The 23,562-nt window shown below is 33.2% G+C and overlaps 1 pseudogene; it reads left to right on the top strand.

The window, feature by feature from the left end:
- The first annotated feature begins 1,992 nt into the window (after window positions 1–1,992).
- LOC139847707 (probable protein phosphatase 2C 60) overlaps window positions 1,993–23,562 on the top strand; it is a 46,471-nt pseudogene continuing 24,901 nt past the window's right edge.

Genomic DNA, 23,562 nt, shown 5'->3' with positions numbered 1-23,562 from the left:
GCAGACTGTTCCCTTGGTTCATGAAAGTGATCCATTGGTTCAAACCACTTCTCTTCCGGATTCTGAATCTCAGGGTCTGGAGGAACACCGATGGTCATTCGCGAGTATCATTCCCTTGTGCTTATGGTTAACCATGGTTGTGTGACTTTTGTATTAGCATATTAAATTGTGAACTATATGTTATTGGCGATGCTAGCTTATTGTGAAATGCGAATATTTAGTATGCATTGTGATTGCATGGTTGTTGAATTGCTAGCTCGTATGCGGTTTGTGTAAGTGTTTGCAAGTAAGTAGATTATATATGTATATGTATAATTATTGCATTCACTAAGCTTTATGCTTACCACTCTCGTTGTTTACCTTTTTACGGGTATTGTGATTGTGAAGCTAGCTAGTTGTTAGACTAGATATGTGTTGGAGCGCTTGGGCTCCATGAGTAGCTTTTGGATATTTGGACGCGGATTGGGGATTTGGTAGTCTCCGGGATTATGCTCTTGATATCGGGTTGGGTTATTGAGTATTAAACCGTATTTTGTGTGATTGAGTCATTATTACAATTGCTTTTGTAATGTGTCATTTGTGTACCAAGGGTCATTACAAATTGTTAAACGTATCGTTATGATATTATGTTTTTGGTTAAAACGGAGTTGTAAATGCTATGAACGCTTTAATGGGACATAACTTATATTAAAAAAATGTGTTTCGTTTTTGGTAAGCGGATTTGGGTCGTTACACAATGTGGAAGCTCGCGGTCGCGAGCTTCCACCCAACAACACCTTTCTCGTTTTTCGATTCCTTGTTTAACTCGCTTCGGACTCCTAACATCCTTGTGTCTTTGTTGGTTTAGAGTTTGGTGTCTTTGTTAATTTGTTTATAGCGTTGGCTTGTGTCCGGTTTGTTGTTCCTAAGTATTTCGGTTTTGGTTCCGTATGTTCAGGATGAGGCTTGGTTATAAGTTAACCGCTTTCTATGTACGAGCCTCATCGGGGTTATCACGTTGTATCCTTGTTGAAGACGTTTTCTTTTCGAAAACGTTTTCCGTTTTTATGCAAGTTCTCGTTTTTTTTGTCAAAAAAAAAAATTAAATAAAAAAATAAAAAAATGAGACTTTAACTGCCGGAATATGTTGTGAATTAAGATATGAAGGCTTAATTGTAACTCCATGATAGGTTTACATGAATGTACGATGTTTCATATAGGATGTTCCTCTATTACATGGACAATGTGTACACGTTCACATGGATAACATATCTATTACAGTAACATTTGAATTTTTGCCACCATCACAAAACTCATATTTTCATCTTTTGTGGAGATGATAAACGGCGATGAAGAATGTTGAGGCATGTAAAATTACTGCAAGAGACGGTGGCGACGGTGGTGAGGGAAAAAAATGCCGGAGATGTTGGTAAGGGAATGATCGCCAGAGGATATAGGTGAAGGCGGTGGAGAAGAAATGGAAAGGGGTAGGAATGTAGGTAGTAAATAACCATCTATTTTAATACACAAATAAAATAAATAAATAAAACCTATCAATTATCAATTATAATTTATAAACCCAAGTTCATTATCATTTAATATAACACGAGTTGATAAATAGAAATATTAACTTTTTTGTGAATATATCGCCTTATTTGGCGTTTTTGAAGTCTAATATACAAGAGAATCTCAAGTAAAAACCACGAAACCGGCAATTTTCACAATATTATACGTATAATTATTATTTGATTATATTTATATATTAAATTAATATGTACTCCGGATATATTACTCCGTAGTAAGTATTAAAATGTAAATTTACCGTATAAATAAATTTTAATTTTAAATTTTAATATAACGTCCAATAAATAAATAATAAATTAATAACACTTGTCAATACACCATTCATCCATATTTTTCATAATCCAATCCTGTCTTTATTTCCCCGGGTATTTAATTTAATTTAATTAATTAACTAATTCTGTAACCCAAACACGCTGATGCGATCGGCAGGAACACACCATTGTACGGACACTCAAATCTCTCGTGTAAGTTAATTGATATACTAATCAGTATTTATCAATCTATAATTACACCGTTTAGATCCAAATTACATTTTAATTTCTTGTCCACAATTCAATTCACTCTTAATGTAATAGTATCTCGTTGTTGAATTGGTTGTTCTATCTGACTTCGCTATCTGTAAGTATCATCAATCACACAGATATGAACGTTATGCCTGTTTTATTTACTTGATTTGCTACTGTATAATATAAACAATTTATTTGTATTGTCAATAGCAGTACGTTAAATTTGAAATAGTTCCGTACATTTATTTTGAATATTTGATTAATTGTATCATTTGAACTATATTAGGTTTGCAAATATGAGGTGAAATCAATTAGATGCGGTGTATGTTTTGTAAGTGTTGTTTATTTAATTAAGTGATGATTCTAGTGTTTTAGGGATTAATATGCAGGTTGATTAGTGAATATGGGTATTTACTTGAGTACGCCTAAAACCGATAAGACGTATGAGGATGGTGAGAATGAGAAATTAAGATATGGAGTTTCATCAATGCAAGGGTGGCGTATGTCGATGGAAGATGCTGTAAGTGGCTTGTCTTGGTTACATTGTTAGTATCAGATTTTAAACGATAAGCTGTTGTGCATAACTATTTGATTTTTTTCTTATTGTGGCTTCATAACCTTAGGGTTTAATTTGTTGCATACGCCTTTGTTCCAAAATTTTGATGTGGACATGGTACATACCAAGCATTTAATCTGCCTATCTGTGCTGTTTGGTAGCATGCTGCTGTACTTGAATTGGATAAATCAGCATCTTTCTTTGGTGTTTATGATGGCCATGGAGGTCAGTACATGGACATACATAATACAAAAGCGTTTGTTTCTTCATTTGAAATGGACATTATACCTTCATATAAAGTTGTTGGTATATTTAGGGAACAAAGTTAACTTCAATCACTCACCTTCACTCTCTTGACCTTATGTTCCTGCAACAAACACTTATTTATTTACGAGTATTATTTTTCTCAGTTTCACTGTCTTAACTTTGTTTATTGACAATTAATGCTGATTTTAACTTGCTATTGAATTGTTGAATTTTGTGCTATGGTTCAATGGCAGTACTTTATGCAAATCATGTTTTGTTGATGGTTTCCAGTAATAAGACACTAATAGCATAAATTGCAGTAATTTATGGAAGATAATAATGAGGATAACATCCGATATAATAATCTTTATCAAAATTTCAAGATAACAAAACACAAGGGAACAATTTTAAAAATATCCAGAACACATAATTCGTTGAAACATTATTTGCCTCACCAGGTTTATTGGTTAAATTATTAAGGTATCATTTAGATAGATAATTAATATGAAATGAAAATGCATACTTTAAGAAAAGGTCTTAATATTAATGTTGATAACATCTGTAACGAGTTATGCTGACTGTACTTTCTTTGCTAAGTTTTTTTAACTTGCAGGTCAGGCGGTTTCGAAGTTCTGTGCCAAGTTTCTTCACCAACAAGTGCTCAAACATGAAGCTTATTCTGCTGGTGATATCGGCACTGCTGCCCAAAAATCTTTTCTAAGGTTACTCTTATATATTACTTATATCCAGTCATCAATCTAGTGACATAGATTATCTGCAGTTGCAATAATTAGGCTTTAATGATAGACATATTCAGATTCATTATTTAGGTGGTTAATTACACAAGTTTTATGCTGGCTGTAACGAAAGTGAACATCTAAGGTTAAACAAAAACTACTTATCTGAATATTGGAAATTTCAAAAACTACACTATTCTTATTGGGTGTATGATGTATTCTTGAATTTCAGTACATATATAGCTTGGTGAAAATAGATGTTACTTCTTTTGTCTATTATCTTAACAAATTTGTATGCTGATTTAGAATGGACGAAATGATGTGCGGACAACGCGGCTGAAGAGAGTTAGCTATTTTGGGGAACAGAATGGATCAATTCGGTGGCATGATTCAAGGACTAATTTGGTCACCCAGGAGTGGCAACTTAAAAGCTCTAGAAGATAATTGGTCCTCCGAGGAGGTACTTTTTATGTATGCACCAAATAAATAATAATATGTACTTGATTATACCTGGGAACAAACTACTTTTAATTATCATATTATTGGTAATTTGGTTTAGTGTTGCATTCAGGGCTCTTAAACGTTTTATTTTATTTATTGATGTAGGGACCGCACTCCAATTATGAAGGACCAACGTGTGGTAGCACAGCTTGCGTTGCAATCATCCATGATAACCAAATTGTTGTAGCCAATGCTGGTGATTCTCGGTGCGTGATATCTCGTAAGGGTCAGGTATTGTGCAATTTATTATACTATATCTATATTTATATTTTTATTGGAACATATTTATTGGATAGAACTTCTATTTCAACGAGCAAACTATTTTAGAATTTTTTAACATCAAAGGTAAATTTTTGATGGTCTTTTATTACATTTCACAGATGTCATCATGTATAGTTCTGTATTTTCAGTTACGAGGTATGCATTTTTGTAACCATTTATACAGGCTTATGATCTATCGAAAGACCACAAGCCTGATCTTCAAGTTGAGAAAGAAAGAATATACAAAGCTGGTGGTTATATTCAATTTGGCCGAGTTAACGGGAGTCTAAACTTAGCCAGAGCTATTGGTAATTCTTTGTTATTTATTTTCTTGTATCAATGTGTTGATTTCAGATTAGGTTTTTCATTTAACAGATGTAAAAGACTAAATATAAACACCAAATGGTCCAAAGGGGTTGAAATTTGCTCAGAGTGCATCTCAGATGCATTCAACCTCCTATTAGTCATTTTATTCAAATAATTAGATTATCGGGTAATATAATTCTTTGGTACTGTATTATTTAACAACGATGTAAAATTTGGTCAACCCGACCCGTTTTGTTCCTTGCAATGAGTATCTGTTGTGACTCGTGATCGTTTATCATATTTCAGGTGACATGGAGCTGAAAACAGATAAAACACTTCCTCCTGAAGAGCAAATTTTAACTGCCAATCCTGATATAAACTCAGTATGTGCATTTACATTATTAATTTTCTGGACATATATAGCAACATAGTATGATAAGTTGCTTGTATTTTTCCAAAAAACACAAGCTACTTGAATTTATTATTATGTTTTCATTTAAAGCTGATATGCTTATGATTGTGGCATCCGATAACCTGACTTGCTTTTTCGTTTCTTCATCAAACTAGATTGAGCTTTGCGAAGATGATGATTTTCTTGTTCTTGCCTGCGATGGGATATGGTATATCTTTTTCGTCTCTTATGTTTCTTATTCTATGCAAGATTATTAGATAACTTCAATAAAAATATGTCCGATATATAATATCATGTCACTAAACTAGAGTCTCTTAGTTTATCTGTATAATTAATTTGAGGATATCACTATCAGCAATAGTGCATGAATAATTTTGTCAGCCAATAACCGTATTGTTGAAATAATAATAAAATTGGTTGTTGGTGGATGTAGTTGGTGAAATAAGTGGATGGTTGTTGGTGAGTTGTAGGTAAGACTTTTCATTACCTAACCTGCCTAACTCTTACCAAATCCTAATTCTTACTACTATAAATAGAGCCATAAGCAAGCATTCAAATCATCCCAAAACACATTCTTCTTCTTATATTCTAAGAGTGTAATAGAGAGTTTGAGTTTAGTCTCCTAATTGCAAGAGATATAAGCATTAGTAATTATCCTTGTAATTAGAGAGAAGTTGTAATTCCTATTATTCTTATTAGTGAAACGTTTCTTTCCTTGCCCGTGGTTTTTACCCTATTGGGGTTTTCCACGTTAAATCTCGGTGTTCCTTTATTATCGTTTTCATATTATTACTAGTGGTTTGCTATAATTCGGTGTCACTTTTCTCAACAAGTGGTATCAAGAGCTAAGGTCTAATATCTAGTGTGTATTAATCTACTTATCGTATGCTCTGTGGTTGCCACGAGAGTGGATCGTCCACATCAGAAAATAAGTAAGATTATTTTCACTCGGTAAAAGTCCTTGGGTGTTATTTCAAGAAAAATAGTATTGTCGAAAAGAAGATTGTAATTATAGCAATGTCTACGAAATTTGAAATTGAAAAGTTCAACGGGAGTAACTTCTCGTTATGGAAACTAAAGATGAAAGCTATCCTGAGAAAGGATAAGTGTTTGGAAGCCATCAGTGGACGTTCCGCCGAAGTCACTGATGAAAAATGGGAAGAGATGGACGGCCAGGCTATCGCAAATCTTCATCTGGCACTAGCAGATGGTGTTTTGTCTAGCATTGAAGAAAAGAAGACGGCGAAAGAGATTTGGGATCACCTCGTAAAATTGTACGAGACCAAATCACTCCACAACAAGATATTCCTTAAGAGGAAACTTTATGCGCTACGTATGAATGAATCTACTTCAGTTAATGAGCACATTAATTCTTTGAATACTCTATTTTCTCAACTCGCTTCGTTAAGTTGCAATATAGAGCCAAAAGAACGTGCTGAACTTTTACTTCAGAGTCTACCTGACTCGTATGATCAACTCATTATTAACTTAACCAATAATGTTCTCTCGGAGTATCTAGTCTATGATGAAGTTGCGGCTGCTATTCTAGAAGAAGAAAATCGGCGCAATAACAAGGAGGACAAACAGGCCGGTTCACGACAAGTGGAGGCCTTGGTGATTGAAATGTCCCGTTCTTATTGATTAAAAACGTTCCATATTAATTGATTTCGTTGCGAGGTTTTGACCTCTATATGAGACGTTTTTCAAAGACTGCATTCATTTTAAAACAAACCATAACCTTTATTTCATCAATAAAGGTTTAAAAAGCTTTACGTAGATTATCAAATAATGATAATCTAAAATATCCTGTTTACACACGACCATTACATAATGGTTTACAATACAAATATGTTACAACAAAATAAGTTTCTTGAATGCAGTTTTTACATAATATCATACAAGCATGGACTCCAAATCTCGTCCTTATTTAAGTATGCGACAGCGGAAGCTCTTAATAATCACCTGAGAATAAACATGCTTAAAACGTCAACAAAAATGTTGGTGAGTTATAGGTTTAAACTATATATATATCAAATCATAATAATAGACCACAAGATTTCATATTTCAATACACACCCCATACATAGAGATAAAAATCATTCATATGGTGAACACCTGGTAACCGACATTAACAAGATGCATATATAAGAATATCCCCATCATTCCGGGACACCCTTCGGATATGATATAAATTTCGAAGTACTAAAGCATCCGGTACTTTGGATGGGGTTTGTTAGGCCCAATAGATCTATCTTTAGGATTCGCGTCAATTAGGGTGTCTGTTCCCTAATTCTTAGATTACCAGACTTAATAAAAAGGGGCATATTCGATTTCGATAATTCAACCATAGAATGTAGTTTCACGTACTTGTGTCTATTTCGTAAATCATTTATAAAACCTGCATGTATTCTCATCCCAAAAATATTAGATTTTAAAAGTGGGACTATAACTCACTTTCACAGATTTTTACTTCGTCGGGAAGTAAGACTTGGCCACTGGTTGATTCACGAACCTATAACAATATATACATATATATCAAAGTATGTTTAAAATATATTTACAACACTTTTAATATATTTTGATGTTTTAAGTTTATTAAGTCAGCTGTCCTCGTTAGTAACCTACCACTAGTTGTCCACAGTTAGATGTACAGAAATAAATCGATAAATATTATCTTGAATCAATCCACGACCCAGTGTATACGTATCTCAGTATTGATCACAACTCAAACTATATATATTTTGGAATCAACCTCAACCCTGTATAGCTAACTCCAACATTCACATATATAGAGTGTCTATGGTTGTTCCGAAATATATATAGATGTGTCGACATGATAGGTCGAAACATTGTATACGTGTCTATGGTATCTCAAGATTACATAATATACAATACAAGTTGATTAAGTTATGGTTGGAATAGATTTGTTACCAATTTTCACGTAGCTAAAATGAGAAAAATTATCCAATCTTGTTTTACCCATAACTTCTTCATTTTAAATCCGTTTTGAGTGAATCAAATTGCTATGGTTTCATATTGAACTCTATTTTATGAATCTAAACAGAAAAAGTATAGGTTTATAGTCGGAAAAATAAGTTACAAGTCGTTTTTGTAAAGGTAGTCATTTCAGTCGAAAGAACGACGTCTAGATGACCATTTTAGAAAACATACTTCCACTTTGAGTTTAACCATAATTTTTGGATATAGTTTCATGTTCATAATAAAAATCATTTTCTCAGAATAACAACTTTTAAATCAAAGTTTATCATAGTTTTTAATTAACTAACCCAAAACAGCCCGCGGTGTTACTACGACGGCGTAAATCCGGTTTTACGGTGTTTTTCATGTTTCCAGGTTTTAAATCATTAAGTTAGCATATCATATAGATATAGAACATGTGTTTAGTTGATTTTAAAAGTCAAGTTAGAAGGATTAACTTTTGTTTGCGAACAAGTTTAGAATTAACTAAACTATGTTCTAGTGATTACAAGTTTAAACCTTCGAATAAGATAGCTTTATATGTATGAATCGAATGATGTTATGAACATCATTACTACCTTAAGTTCCTTGGATAAACCTACTGGAAAAGAGAAAAATGGATCTAGCTTCAACGGATCCTTGGATGGCTCGAAGTTCTTGAAGCAGAATCATTACACGAAAACAAGTTCAAGTAAGATCATCACTTGAAATAAGATTGTTATAGTTATAGAAATTGAACCAAAGTTTGAATATGATTATTACCTTGTATTAGAATGATAACCTACTGTAAGAAACAAAGATTTCTTGAGGTTGGATGATCACCTTACAAGATTGGAAGTGAGGTAGCAAACTTGAAAGTATTCTTGATTTTATGTAACTAGAACTTGTAGAATTTATGAAGAACACTTAGAACTTGAAGATAGAACTTGAGAGAGATCAATTAGATGAAGAAAATTGAAGAATGAAAGTGTTTGTAGGTGTTTTTGGTCGTTGGTGTATGGATTAGATATAAAGGATATGTAATTTTGTTTTCATGTAAATAAGTCATGAATGATTACTCATATTTTTGTAATTTTATGAGATATTTCATGCTAGTTCCCAAATGATGGTTCCCACATGTGTTAGGTGACTCACATGGGCTGCTAAGAGCTGATCATTGGAGTGTATATACCAATAGTACATACATCTAAAAGCTGTGTATTGTACGAGTACGAATACGGGTGCATACGAGTAGAATTGTTGATGAAACTGAACGAGGATGTAATTGTAAGCATTTTTGTTAAGTAGAAGTATTTTGATAAGTGTATCGAAGTCTTTCAAAAGTGTATAAATACATATTAAAACACTACATGTATATACATTTTAACTGAGTCGTTAAGTCATCGTTAGTCGTTACATGTAAGTGTTGTTTTGAAACCTTTAGGTTAACGATCTTGTTAAATGTTGTTAACCCAATGTTTATAATATCAAATGAGATTTTAAATTATTATATTATCATGATATTATCATGTATGAATATCTCTTAATATGATATATATACATTAAATGTCTTTACAACGATAATCGTTACATATATGTCTCGTTTAAAAATCATTAAGTTAGTAGTCTTGTTTTTACATATGTAGTTCATTGTTAATATACTTAATGATATGTTTACTTATCATAGTATCATGTTAACTATATATATATCTATATATATGTCATCATATAGTTTTTACAAGTTTTAACGTTCGTGAATCACCGGTCAACTTGGGTGGTCAATTGTCTATATGAAACATATTTCAATTAATCAAGTCTTAACAAGTTTGATTGCTTAACATGTTGGAAACATTTAATCATGTAAATATCAATCTCAATTAATATATATAAACATGGAAAAGTTCGGGTCACTACAGTACCTACCCGTTAAATAAATTTCGTCCCGAAATTTTAAGCTGTTGAAGGTGTTGACGAATCTTCTGGAAATAGATGCGGGTATTTCTTCTTCATCTGATTTTCACGCTCCCAGGTGAACTCGGGTCCTCTACGAGCATTCCATCGAACCTTAACAATTGGTATCTTGTTTTGCTTAAGTCTTTTAACCTCACGATCCATTATTTCGACGGGTTCTTCGATGAATTGAAGTTTTTCGTTGATTTGGATTTCATCTAACGGAATAGTGAGATCTTCTTTAGCAAAACATTTCTTCAAATTCGAGACGTGGAAAGTGTTATGTACAGCCGCGAGTTGTTGAGGTAACTCAAGTCGGTAAGCTACTGGTCCGACACGATCAATAATCTTGAATGGTCCAATATACCTTGGATTTAATTTCCCTCGTTTACCAAATCGAACAACGCCTTTCCAAGGTGCAACTTTAAGCATGACCATCTCTCCAATTTCAAATTCTATATCTTTTCTTTTAATGTCAGCGTAGCTCTTTTGTCGACTTTGGGCGGTTTTCAACCGTTGTTGAATTTGGATGATCTTCTCGGTAGTTTCTTGTATAATCTCCGGACCCGTAATCTGTCTATCCCCCACTTCACTCCAATAAATCGGAGACCTGCACTTTCTACCATAAAGTGCTTCAAACGGCGCCATCTCAATGCTTGAATGGTAGCTGTTGTTGTAGGAAAATTCTGCTAACGGTAGATGTCGATCCCTGATAATGCTAAAAACGAACATATATTTCATAGCATTATTCCTCAAGAAAGACAAGCTTTTAGTTGCAATTGTTCTATTTACAAGTGATATTCGTTTAAATAATAAAAGGTGAAGACCAAAGACAGATTCGACGATTTGAAGACGCAAACTACCAAAAAGCTCAAAAGAACAAAAGACAATCAAAGAGGTTCCAATTATTGATAAGAAACGTCTCGAAATTACAAAAGTACAAGATTCAAAACACAAAGTACAAAATATTAAATTGTACGCGAGGACGTTCGAAAATCCGGAACCGGGACCAGAGTCAACTCTTAACGCTCGACGCAACGGACTAAAAATTACAAGTTAACTATGTATATAAATATAATATAATATATAATTAATTATATTAATTATATATATATTATATATATATATTAAAAACCGTCGGCAGAGAAAACTCCAAGGACTGAGCTGTAAATACTATCTCCGCGACTCGCGGAGTTTGAAGAGCATTTTGCCGCGAGTCGCGGAGCCCCAAAATTCAACTCTGGCTATAAAGCAAACCGAATTCTGATCAAATTTGATAATCTTTTTCTATCTCTCTCTCAATATATACGTAATATATATATATATAATTTATATTTTAATTTTAATTTTAATTTTAAATCCTAATAATAAGGGTATGTTAGCGAATGTTGTAAGGGTGTAAGTCGAAATTATGTCCGTGTAACGCTACGCTATTTTTTAATCATTGTAAGTTATGTTCAACCTTTTTACATTAATGTCTCGTAGCTAAGTTATTATTATGCTTATTTAAAACGAAGTAATCATGATGTTGGGCTAATTACTAAAATTGGGTAATTGGGCTTTGTACCATAATTGGGGTTTGGACAAAAGAACGACACTTGTGGAAACTAGACTATGGGCTATTAATGGGCTTTATATTTGTTTAACTAAATGAAAGTTTGTTAATGTTAATATAAAGATTTACAATTGAGCGTCCCTATAAATTACCATATACACTCGATCGGACACGATGGGCGGGGTATTTATATGTACGAATAATCGTTCATTTAACCAGACAGGGGAATGGATTAATAGCCACTAGAATAATTAAAACAGGGGTGAAATTACATTCAAGGGTAATTGGTGTAATTGTTAACAAAGTAGTAAAACCTTGGTTTACACGCAGTCGATAACCTGGTGTATTCATTAAACAAAGTATTAAAACCTTGTTACAATTCGAATCCCCAATTAGTTGGAATATTTAACTTCGGGTATAATAATAATTTGACGAGGACACTCGCACTTTATATTTATGACTGATGGACTGTTATGGACAAAAACCAGATGGACATATTGAATAATCCAGGACAAAGGACAATTAACCCATGGACATAAAACTAAAATCAACACGTCAAACATCATGATTACGGAAGTTTAAATAAGCATAATTCTTTTATTTCATATTTAATTTCCTTTATTTTATATTTAATTGCACTTCTAATTATCGCACTTTTATTTATTGTTATTTAATCGCACTTTTAATTATCGTACTTTTTAATTATCGCAATTTCATTATCGTTATTTACTTTATGCTTTAATTTAAGTCTTGTATTTATTTTATATTTTACATTAGGTTTTAACTGCGACTAAAGTTTTAAAATCGACAAACCGGTCATTAAACGGTAAAAACCCCCCTTTATATAATAATAATATTACTTATATATATATTTGTATTTTTATAAAAGTAAACTAATATAGCGTTGAACTTTGTTTAAAGATTTCCCTGTGGAACGAACCGGACTTACTAAAAACTACACTACTGTACGATTAGGTACACTGCCTATAAGTGTTGTAGCAAGGTTTAAGTATATCCATTCTATAAATAAATAAATATCTTGTGTAAAATTGTATCGTATTAAATAGTGTTTTCTAATAAAATTTAATAGTATTTTATACCCCTTAGCTTTAACATCAAGTATTTTTGGCGCCGCTGCCGGGGAATCATCTTAAAAGCCGGAAGCGCAACGCTAATATAAAAAAAAAAAAAAATTTTAGTTAACTTTTATTAAAATTCGTTTTTGTAAAAATACGTGTTAAAAAATATAAAAAGAAAAACAAAAATATAAGTATTTTTAAGATTTTGTTAAATATTTAAGTTTTATAAGTTTCTTTATTTTTATTTTAGTTTATAAAAATATAAGTTTTATTTTAAAATCTTTTATTTATTTAAAAAACAGAAAACATAAAATAAAAAAAATAAAAAAATAAAAATAAAGAAAACGCGTAAAATTTCAAACCTGTCAGCTGAAATTCTGAACCCCGCGACTCGCGGGGTTTTCTTTATAAATTGCCGCAACTCGCGGAGATTGTCTGACACGCGAACAGATGCCCTAATTCAGCATTTATTACGGGATTTAATTAATTATTATTATTATTTAACCCTTATTATTATTATTATTATTATTATTATTATTATTATTATTTTTAGTTTTATTTTTACTTTTACTTTTTATTATATATTTAGTTTAAATAAGTTTAATTAATTTGTAAAATTAATAGTTTAATAAAATAAATAATATAAAAATAATATTTTTATAAAAATTGTACTTTTTACAACTTTTTGTATATTTTTATATTTTGTCCCTTTTTAATCGTTGTAGCGTAATATTTGTATTTTTTGCTCATATTTAATTTTAAACTTAGTTTTTGCTATAGTTATTTTTACTCCTAGATTTTTAGGCTTTGCCGTAGAATTCCTTAAGTGCTTTTTCTTTAGACTAAGATTTAGGTGCTTTAGAATTTTGCGACGCCTTTTTAAGTTTTAGTTTCTTTTTAAGTTATTTCCATTTGGGATTTAGTTTTTCCTTGTAAGCTTTAATATTTTTAGACCTTTTACTATGTATCAATTATCATTCCAATTAGTAATATCAATTTGCGATTATAATTTTAAGTTAGTTGTAGTAATAAGGTTAAATTAGGTTAGTATTTTTAAGTTTTTATAAGTTTCTTTTATTTTTCCGTCACCTTTTATTTTTCAACCATTTTTTTCTTTTTCTACCTTTTTCGACGCGCAATCTTTTTCTCTCTTATTTCTCGCCATTCTAGTTTTTAGGACTTAGAATTTTTTCTACTTCTTATCTAAATTTCTTAAAATTACGAAAATTTATTTTGAGTGGTTAAATTAATAGACATCAAAATTTTCTGGTTCGTAGTAATAGTTGGATTTGTACGTGGACCGGGTTATTGGAGCCAAACAGTCCTCAATTATATTGAGACCAAACGAATCCTGCCCCTCTGCTGCATCTTTTGGCTATTCGAAACGTGGGCAAAATCAGAAAAGTCTATTGATTGGATAACTTATTATAATTTTTCTTTCCTTTTTAAAACTAATAGGATATTCAGTGAATGCACCGAGCAAGACGTTCACCACCTTTTGTACGTTCACCACCTGTAACTAGATCAAGACATTTAGCAAATATAACCGCCGTTGATTTTTCTTTAGAATCGTCATCTAGTCGACCAAGTACTTCAGTTCAAATTTCCGATAATCCATTTTTTGAACCCAACCTCACAATTGAGAATCCAGAAAATATTCAGGAACGGTTCATAGATCCTGAACCACTAAACTTTCCTCCGGAACCACCAATCATTCAAACAGAGATTGTTGAGGAACGAACCATTAAATCTGAAGCATCTAGTGATACCGATTCAACAAATTCAATTATGGAGAATCTGGAACCTTTAAGTATGGAAGACCGAATGAGAGCTAAACGCACTGGCCAAGGTCACGCAATTACTCATCCAGACATTAATGCGCCAGATTATGAAATCAAAGGACAAATTCTACACATGGTGACTAATCAATGCCAGTTTAGTGGTGCGCCGAAGGAAGATCCAAATGAACATCTACGTACCTTTAATAGGATCTGCACACTATTTAAAATCCGAGAAGTGGAGGATGAACAGATATATCTCATGTTATTTCCCTGGACTTTAAAGGGAGAAGCCAAAGATTGGTTGGAATCGTTACCTGAAGGGGCGATCGATACATGGGACGTTTTAATTGACAAATTTCTTAAACAATTCTTTCCTGCATCTAAAGCCGTAAGACTTCAAGCAGAAATTGTTACGTTCACACAGAAGCCAAATGAAACTCTATATGAGGCGTGGACAAGATATGGAAAGTTGTTAAGAGGATGTCCGCAACATGGTTTAGACACCTGTCAAATAGTACAAATATTCTACCGAGGATGCGACATCACTACAAGGAAAGACATAGATATAGCAGCTGGTGGTTCTATTATGAAGAAAACCGAAACTGATGCTTACAAAATTATTGATAATACTGCTTCCCACTCACATGAGTGGCACCAAGAAAAAGACATCATTAGATCATCTAAAGCAGCTAGAGCCGATTCTAGCCATGACTTAGATTCCATTTCGGCAAAGATAGATGCTTTCGAGAGACGAATGGAAAAGATGACTAAGGATATTCACTCAATACGAATTAGTTGTGAGCAGTGTGGAGGACCACATTTGACAAAAGATTGTCTAAGTATTGAATTAACAATGGAACAAAGAGAGAATATTTCATACATAAACCAAAGGCCTGGAAATAATTATCAGAATAATTATCAACCGCCAAGACCGATTTACAATCAAAACCAGAATTATAACCGAAATATTCCATACAATAACCAACAAGGTCCTAGCAATCAACAAGTATCCAATAATACTTACAATCAGCAAAGACCAAATTTTCAAAACAAACCACCACAACAAACCGATGATAAAAAGCCGAATTTAGAAGATATGATGACAAAGCTAGTTGAAACTCAAACGCAGTTTTTCACATCTCAAAAACAAACCAATGAACAAAATGCTCAAGCATTTAGAAATCAACAAGCTTCTATTCAAAATCTGGAACAAGAAGTAAGTAACCTAGCAAGGTTAATAGGTGAAAGAAAACCGGGAAGTTTACCTAGTGATACAAATGCTAACCCCCGGAATGAAACAGCTAAAGCTATTACCACAAGAAGTGGTACAACACTTAAATCACCTGAAATACCTGTAACTTCTGATGAAACTATTCCTACTCCACAAGAACCACAACCTGATCAAGATAAGGAAAAAGAACCGGTAGTTGAAAAGGTTAATGAAGATAACACAGTTAAGGATAAACCTTATGTTAAACCATACCAACCACCACTTCCTTACCCGAGTAAAATGAAGAAAGAAAAACTTGAAGCAGAGCAATCCAAATTTTTGGATATGTTTAAACAGATAAATGTAAATCTTCCTTTCATTGATGTGATTTCAGGAATGCCTAGATATGCTAAATTCTTGAAAGATCTGATCACGAATAGAAAGAAAATGGAAGAACTTTCGGCTGTTACTATGAATGCTAATTGTTCAGCAGTGCTGTTGAATAAGATACCAGAAAAATTATCTGATCCAGGAAGTTTCACAATTCCATGTTTTCTGGGTAGTCTTAGTTCAATAGAAGCATTGGCAGACTTAGGTGCTAGTATAAATCTAATGCCGTATTCACTATACGCTAAACTAGACCTTGGAGAATTGAAACCAACAAGAATAAGTATACAACTAGCCGACCGATCAATAAAATATCCTAGAGGGATAATGGAGAACATGCTAGTTAAAGTTGGTACTTTAGTATTTCCAGTAGATTTTGTTGTTTTGGACATGGAAGAAGATTCTCAAGTTCCTCTCATATTAGGAAGACCATTCTTAAACACGGCTAAAGCAATGATAGACGTGTTCGGTAAGAAACTGACCCTAAGTATAGAGGACGAGAGTGTTACCTTTTCAGTTGATAGAGCAATGCAACAACCGCAATCTGCAGATGATACATGTTATTATATTCAAACTATAGATGCACATGCAGAATTGTTAGAAGAATTTCCAGAATTACAAGGAACAGGAGAATGTTCTTTAGGAGAAGGTAATGAACCAATTGATGAAGCTGAAATGTTAGCTACACTTATAGCTAATGGATATGAACCAACAACAGAAGAAATTCAAATGCTAAAAGAAGAAGACAGATATCGATATAAATCATCAATAGAAGAACCTCCGAAATTAGAGTTAAAGCCACTTCCAAACCATTTGGAATACGCTTATTTACATGGTGAATCTGAATTACCTGTAATAATATCGTCTTCTCTTACTGAAAATGAGAAAACACAACTCATTTCTGTGTTGAAAGCTCATAAACCAGCCATTGCATGGAAAATTCATGATATTAAAGGAATAAGTCCTTCGTATTGCACACATAAAATCCTTATGGAAGAAGGTCAGAAAACGTATGTGCAACGTCAACGAAGACTAAATCCTAATATGCAAGATGTTGTTAAAAAGGAAATTATTAAACTGCTAGATGCAGGTTTGATATATCCAATTTCTGATAGTCCATGGGTAAGCCCAGTTCAATGCGTACCTAAGAAGGGTGGCATGACTGTCATTATAAATGAGAAAAATGAGCTTATTCCTACTAGGACTGTAACAGGATGGCGTGTATGTATTGATTATAGAAAATTAAATGACGCCACCAGAAAAGATCACTTTCCCTTACCTTTCATAGATCAAATGTTGGAAAGATTAGCCGGAAATAGTTACTATTGTTTTCTAGATGGATTTTCCGGATATTTTCAAATTCCAATAGCACCCGAAGATCAAGAGAAAACCACATTCACGTGCCCTTATGGTACTTTTGCTTACAAACGCATGCCATTTGGACTTTGTAACGCCCCTGCAACCTTTCAAAGGTGTATGATGGCGATTTTTCATGACATGATAGAAGAATGCATGGAAGTTTTCATGGATGACTTTTCAGTCTTCGGTGATACATTTAAATCATGTCTAGTTAATCTGGAACGAATGCTAATTAGATGCGAAAAATCAAATCTAGTACTTAATTGGGAGAAATGCCATTTCATGGTTAAAGAAGGCATCGTTCTTGGACATAAACTTTCAAAAGAAGGAATTGAAGTGGATAGAGCTAAAGTAGATGTAATTGCTAAACTTTCACATCCCACCAATGTTAGAGGAGTTAGGAGTTTTCTAGGGCATGCCGGTTTTTACCGACGTTTCATAAAAGATTTTTCTAAAATTGCCACTCCTATGAATAAACTCCTAGAAAAGGATGCTCCATTCATCTTTTCAGATGAGTGTATCAAATCTTTTAATATTCTTAAAGAAAAACTCACTAATGCACCGATCATGATAACACCAAATTGGAATCTACCATTTGAACTAATGTGCGATGCAAGTGATTTTGCAATGGGAGCCGTTTTAGGACAAAGGATTGAAAAACGATTTCAACCTATATACTATGCTAGTAAAACGTTACAAGGAGCACAAACGAACTATACAACTACTGAAAAAGAACTCCTTGCTATTGTCTTTGCTTTTGACAAATTCCGAGCATATCTCGTTTTAGCAAAAACGGTGGTCTATACCGACCATTCTGCTCTTAGATACCTATTTTCAAAACAAGATGCTAAACCAAGATTAATCCGTTGGATCTTACTCTTACAAGAGTTTGATATTGAAATCCGAGATAAAAGAGGAGCAGAAAATCTTGCCGCTGATCATCTTTCTCGTCTTGAAAATCCCGATCTAGAAGTTCTAAATGAATCAGCCATACAAGACAACTTTCCTGATGAATATCTATTGAAGATAGATTATAAAGAAATCCCATGGTTTGCAGACTATGCAAACTACTTAGTTTGTGGATTCCTTGAAAAAGGATTATCGTACCAAAGACGAAAGAAATTCTTCAGTGATATAAAACACTATTTCTGGGAAGATCCACATCTGTTTAAAAGTTGTCCCGATGGAATAATACGCCGATGTGTATTTGGAGATGAAGCTAGTAAAATTTTAAACCATTGTCACACAGGACCAACAGGAGGGCATTATGGGCCTCAACTAACAGCAAGAAAAGTTTATGAAGCTGGATTCTATTGGCCTACAATTTACAAAGACGCACACCTTCTTTGCAAATCCTGTGATGCATGTCAAAGGGCCGGAAAAATAAGTCAACGTGATGAAATGCCACAAAATGTCATCCAAGTATGTGAAGTATTTGACATTTGGGGTATTGACTTTATGGGTCCATTTCCAAAATCTCATAATAATCTATATATACTCGTAGCCATTGATTATGTATCTAAATGGCCGGAAGCACAAGCTCTCCCAACTAACGATGCACGAGTTGTAGTCAACTTTTTAAAACGTCTTTTTGCAAGGTTTGGAACACCGAAAGCTTTAATAAGTGATCGGGGTACTCATTTCTGTAATAATCAACTTGAGAAAGTTCTTAAAAGATATGGAGTAACTCATAAAATCTCCACCGCATATCATCCACAAACAAGTGGACAAGTTGAAAATACCAACCGAGCTTTAAAACGTATTCTAGAGAAAACCGTAGGATCAAATTCGAAGGAATGGTCCATTAAATTGGAGGATGCACTCTGGGCTTTTAGAACAGCCTACAAAACTCCAATTGGAACCACACCTTTTAGACTTGTTTATGGAAAAGCATGTCATCTTCCAGTAGAAATTGAACACAAAGCATTTTGGGCTTTGAAGACATGTAATCTTGATTTACATGAAGCTGGACGTCTACGATTAAGTCAACTAAATGAATTAGAAGAATTAAGACATGAAGCATACGAAAATTCATTAATCTATAAAGAACGAACGAAGAAATGGCATGATAAAAGAATCAGAAGTTCAAAAGAATTTAAAGAAGGAGACAGAGTTCTTCTTTTCAATTCACGATTCAAGCTATTCCCTGGAAAATTGAAATCAAGATGGTCTGGACCATTCATAGTCAAAAGAGTTTTCCCATACGGAACGATAGAATTAATAAATTCAAATGGGATGGCATTTAAAGTTAATGGTCACAGAGTTAAACATTACATACATGGTCCGATGGAAGTCGACAACGAAGTTAATCACAATTTCGACACCACAGCTAACTAAGTGTGGGGAGAATCAAGTCTTTAAAGGATAATATGTATTTCTGTTAGAGTTAGATTGTCTGTTTTCGTGTAGTTCTCGAAAATGGAACACGTATGGTCTTTCCCTAGCAGACCCTAAAGAACTAGTCTTCTCCCCCCATTCTGAATTTTTATTTTTTTTAGGTTTTTACGATATGAAGACTGCCTGTGAACTAAACCATGGTCTAATGCTACATGCTTTGATCACTAAAAGAAATAATGACATACTACCGAGCGAATTAGTATCAGTAATCAGAGAAAGAATGGACGGAGTTAGAAAAGGATCCAGATGCGAAGATAATAAGTTACAATTTGGTAAAGGAAAATCAAAATCCGCAGCGAAAAGAAGAGCACGACACCTAGAACGATGTCACAAATGCGGAAAATGGTCACATGGAGGTAAATGTTCAAATAATCAAACCTATTCAAATACCGAATTTGTTACTTTATGCAGAGACGGACCGTTCATATGTTTAGAAGAAAAGACACTGAATGCTCGAGGTTACGCCTTTGGAGCCATGGAAAACCAATTAAACCGACTATCTTATGAATGGAATAGATCATATAACTAAGAAATCTATTTCACAGGTATGTCTGTACAGTTTTTATTTTTATTTTTATTTTTAACCTTTTGATAATAAACGCTAATTTGTTCGCTAAAAAGTATTAAATTGGTATTGAATAAAATTAGGTTTGGCGACCGAAATTATTGATATCATTCAAAAATTTATTACATCACTGCGAAATTTAACGTTTATTCTTAAGGTATAAATATCTTTAATCAATCAACCCAAAATATTTCAAAAATTCGTCATGAGTTAAATTAGGTCTTGGAACCGAAATTACTTTACCGAAAAGAGGGGCGCATATTTTTGATAATATTTGATTGATTAAAGTGGGATAAAAAGACAAAAAGATTTTTAATTTTATTTTTACCATGTTTAATATTTAAATCTTAAATTAATATTGTAAACTTTGTAAAAACAATATATTTAAAATTGTAAATATTTGAAAAATTAATATAAGTTTGATATGAATTTATAAATTTTTAAATTAAGTTTGGTGTGAATTTTTAATTTTTAAAATATTAATTTTTAATTTTATGCATTTTAAATTTTGAGTTTGGTGTGAATTTTTAATATTAATTTTGAATTTTATATTTATGTTGTGTGAATTTAAAAACAAAAATTTACTTTATCTCATTAAGTTAAGAATATGATTTTTAAAATTCGTCGTAAGTTGAAGACTAGGTCTTTGAACCGAAATTGCTTTACCCGAGGGAGGGACGAGAACTTTTATTATCATTATTTTTAATCTTATTGATTTAAAGTATGCCAAAAACATTGAAAAAACCCAAAAATCTTAGCTTTTAAAACAATCGCTACAAAAAGACAAATTTTAAAATTTTGTCGAAGGACGGACTAGGACATCGATCCGAAACGACCTCGTCCTAAATAACAAGGGAAACAAAATTTTAAAATTAATTACTAAATTGTTTTAATAAGTTAAAGATTATATAAAAAAAAAAAAAAATACCAAACTCCGCGAGTCGCGGAGTTTGGAGGGTAAATCCCCGCGACTCGCGGAGGGACCAAAACCCAGAAAAAAAAATAAAAGAGCTGCACGAACTGATCAGCTCCCACACACAAAAACAACTCGAAAACACTGCGAAAAACCCACGAAAAACCACCCAAAAACACCCCAAAAATCCCAATTTTTAACCGTTAATCACCAAATTTTTTGCTAAAATCATGTTGAGAAGGATGCTATCTAAGAATTACTCAAGAAAAACGGTAAATTTCTACACCTAAACACCATTAATTCGAAATTAGGTGTTCTTGAGCTATTTTTTCCCCAATTTGATTTTGATGCTTTTTAGTGTAATTAGACTTAAATTGTTTATGTATTATGCTTGTATAACCTAGATTGATGCTGTTTAACATGATTAGAAGCCTTAAACTTCAAATTTTGAATAATCTAGGGTTTGTGTTCTTGAGCAAATTTGGGGCTTTTTGATATAAACAGGTTATGGCCGATTTTTGTCATGAATTGTTGCTAAATTAAGTAGTGTAACATGTCTAGGTAGTTAAATGATCCAAACTTTGAGCCTAAACATGATTTTGAGAATTAAAGTGGACTTTTTCAAGTCCAAAATTCATGAACTTGATTTTTGAAAGATAATGCCATTTGAGACTTGTTTGATTGCTAGTAATGATTATTTTGACATGTTATTTGAGTTGAATGCTTATGAACTTGGCGAACATTTTTGTATATGCTTATTTGAAAAAGTGTAGATTTGATAAAAATATGAAAATGAGCTTAAGTTTGATATAAATTGATAATGTCATTGTAATTATTTTGATTGATGATTTTGCTGACACTAATGCATATTTGGATGCACAAAATTTGTGTTTGATGTGTTTTACAGAATGAAAGGGGTGAATCTTCATCCCAAGCCCGCAATGCTCCTGCCGAGAATTTGGAACAACAGGAGGTAGATAACTATTACAAGCAGGATGTACCTCATCCAGTCATGACCTTTTCCGATATGCATTTGGAAGAGTTGCACCCGAACCTGAGATTTGACAGACTTTGGATAGATTATCCAAAATATCAACGGGGTTTGCATACTCTTCACTCCAAGGTTGTTGAGGTACCGAGGGTCATAGAATGGGGACCCTTAGAAGCTGTAGAATTGGCCGGGCCAATTAGGGAATTACTTGTACAGAGGTATGGTAATTCTTCTTTTAATGACTGGATATGTTTATTCACCATACGCAGACCTGTATATAAAGTATGGTGTGAAGAGTTGTTATGTAGTATAGAGTTGAATGATCGGGTAGCTAGTTTAACCGATCGTTCTTTTATTAGATTTTTGTTAGGCGGTTCGATGCGCCACATGTCTTTACTGGACATGGCTCAGGCTTTACGTATATATACGCCTGAGGAGTTAGCGTCTGCCGATTGTAGAGGATTGATACTAAACGGTAGAAGGATAGATGAGAATTTTGATACACACGGTGTGTGGAGTCAAATGACAAGCCATCACCGTTTCAAAGGGGGAAACTACTCTTATTTGGATATAGATAGAGCCGAATTAAGAGTGATACATAGGTTTGTAGCTAATTCGATTACACAAAGGGGTAAGAACAAAGAAAAAGTAAATGAACAAGATTTGTTTTACCATATGTGTATTCGAGACCCACAGAGCGCTGTAAGTATACCATATTGTGTGGGTTATTATTTATCAGCTATGGTTCGGGGGATGCGACCACATAGCATAATAGGAGGTGGTATTTTTATTACTTTGATTGGTGAATATCTCGGTGTGGATATAAGTCGGGGGGGATTATTACTAGAAGAGCCGGAACCCCGCGACACTATAGGTTTAAATGTATACCATGGTGCGAAAGTTTTGAAGAGGCGAAATAACGCCGCAGTACGATACCATGGTAGACATCCACAGGTGGAGAGAAACCAGCAGCAAGGTAATGTAGGAGGGGGGAATGAGATGCAAGAAATGCATAGGTTTATAGCTTCTCAGGAATACGAAAATGCTAGACAGAGAGCATTTGAAGATTGGCAAGTTCATCAGAACCAGATCATAGCTCATTGCCAACACATAGGTAGAAACTATATTCCTACACCGAAACCCGTCTTCCCTCCTTGGTCTATAGAGATGCAGCCACCATATCCTACGTATGACCCTGCCGAAGCATTCTATAGCACTTATGGTTATGCCTGGAACCCCTATTGGTACCAATATCATCCTTAGTTTACTTATTTTTATTTTTTTATTTTGTAATTTGTAATTATTGATACATTTAATATTTTTGTTAAT

This window comes from Rutidosis leptorrhynchoides, chromosome 5 (genome assembly GCF_046630445.1).
Source record: "Rutidosis leptorrhynchoides isolate AG116_Rl617_1_P2 chromosome 5, CSIRO_AGI_Rlap_v1, whole genome shotgun sequence".
Classification (NCBI taxonomy): Eukaryota; Viridiplantae; Streptophyta; class Magnoliopsida; order Asterales; family Asteraceae; genus Rutidosis; species Rutidosis leptorrhynchoides.
This window is presented reverse-complemented; position numbering and strand designations above follow the sequence as displayed.